This window comes from Glycine soja, chromosome 1, assembly GCF_004193775.1.
Source record: "Glycine soja cultivar W05 chromosome 1, ASM419377v2, whole genome shotgun sequence".
NCBI classification, from domain to species: Eukaryota; Viridiplantae; Streptophyta; class Magnoliopsida; order Fabales; family Fabaceae; genus Glycine; species Glycine soja.
In genome coordinates this window covers 43,409,818-43,411,850 of record NC_041002.1, presented here as the reverse complement: position 1 = coordinate 43,411,850, position 2,033 = coordinate 43,409,818, and positions in this window count along the sequence as shown.

Below are 2,033 nucleotides of genomic sequence, written 5' to 3'. Positions count from 1 at the left end.
TTTGATTTCGGTGAAAACAGCCTTGCGGTTTGTGAGCATAACATCTACAGCATCAATGTTAGAGTCCCCTGCCAAATATTGTGGAAAGTTAAAAGGCTTCTTTCCAAATGTGACTTCATACGGAGAGAGACCTGAGCTTGAGTTCCAGGAGGTGTTGTAAGAGCACTCCACCCAACCCAGCAGCTTGCCCCATGAAGAAGGCTTCTTATGGACGAATGCTCAAAGGTATTGTTCAATCACCCGATTTAAGACTTCTATTTGCCCGTCTGATTGAGGGTGATACGCAGAGCTTAGCCGTAGCTTGGTACCACTCAAGCAAAAGAGCTCCTGCCAGAATTTGCTGAGAAATAGAGGATTGCGATCTGAAACTAAGCTCTGTGGCATGCCATGGAGTTTTCCGACAAGGTCCATAAAGAGAATGGCCACTGTGTATGCCATATGATGGGTTGGGAGCATGCCTAGGTGGATCCCTTTCGAAAAACGATCTACAATGACCAAGATGGCAGTATTGCCGCGAAATGCCGGCAGCCCGGTGATGAAATTAAGGGATAAGTCCTCCCACGACTGACAAGGCACTGGCAATGGGCACAACAATCCCGTCGATTTTTGGGCTTTATATTTCGTGTACTGACAGTCTAGACACGAAGCAACGAATCTTTTCACATCCTTGCGAATCCCTTGCCAATAGAAATTCTCGGTCAGCCTAGCCAATGTCTTCGCGACACCCATATGTCCACCCGTGGGTGTACAATGGTATTCCTGTAACAGGGTGTTCAAAAATGGCAAAGTAGAAGGAAGCCATATACGGCCTTTGTGAAGAACGAAGTCCTTGGTGATTGAAAACTCAGGATTTTGGTCGGGGTGATCCATAATGCTTTGTCGGAGCTGAGTGTAATCTGGGCATTGCTCCAACTGAGCCCTGAGCTCCTGCAAAAATGTGAAACAGGGGACTGATAAAAGCAAAAATATCTCAGAGGTTGGTTCTGACACTCTCGATAACGCGTTAGCAACGACATTGGAGTTTCCAGAGCGGTATTGAATGTTGTAATCGTAACCCATGAGACGCGCAAGGTACTTTTGTTGCTCAGGTGTTTGAATCACCTGAGTAAGCAGCTCTTTCAAACTTCGATGATCAGTGAGGATGTTGAAGCGCCGGCCAAGGAGGTACTGGCGCCAGTTCTTAACGGCGGCCATAATAGCGAATAGTTCACGAACGTATGTGGAAGCACCAAGTAGCTTTAGGGGAAAATTTTTGCTGAAGTAAGCAACTGGGTGGCCCTGTTGTGATAACACTACGCCCATGCCTGTGCCTGATGCGTCTGTCTCCACCGTGAAAGGGAGGTTGAAGTCTGGCAATCGAAGAACAGGGGATGAAGTCAGCATCTGTTTAAGAGTAGTAAACGTTGCAGTAGCGTCTGGGGTCCACTGAAAAGATTCTAATGTGAGAAGCTTGGTTAGAGGCGCAACAATTGTTGCATAACCACGAATGAATCTTCTGTAGAATCCCGCAAGTCCCAAAAAGCTGCGGAGTGCACGCGCCGATCGAGGTTTCGGTCACTGCTGAATAGCCTGAACCTTGGCTAGCACTGGCTCAACTCCGCGAGAAGACACCACATGACCTAGATACTCGACTTGAGGTTGGGCAAATGTGCATTTTGCTAACTTCAAGACGAACTGCTCCTGCAACAACACCTGAAAAGCTTGTTCTAAATGGAAAACGTGATCTTCCAGTGTAGCACTATAAATAAGGATGTCATCAAAAAATACAATAATGAATTGACGAAGGAAGGGGCGAAAGATGGTGTTCATTGTAGCTTGAAAGGATGAAGGGGCGTTACAAAGCCCGGAAGGCATCACCGTGAATTCGAAATGCCCATGGTGGGTTCGAAAAGTTGTTTTGCTTATATCCTCCTCCGACAGTAGGATTTGGTGATATCCTTGTAATAAGTCCAGCTTTGAAAACCAGGACGCACCCCCTAACTCGTCCAACAATTCGTCAATTGTCGGTATCGGGAAACGATCCTTGATCGTTA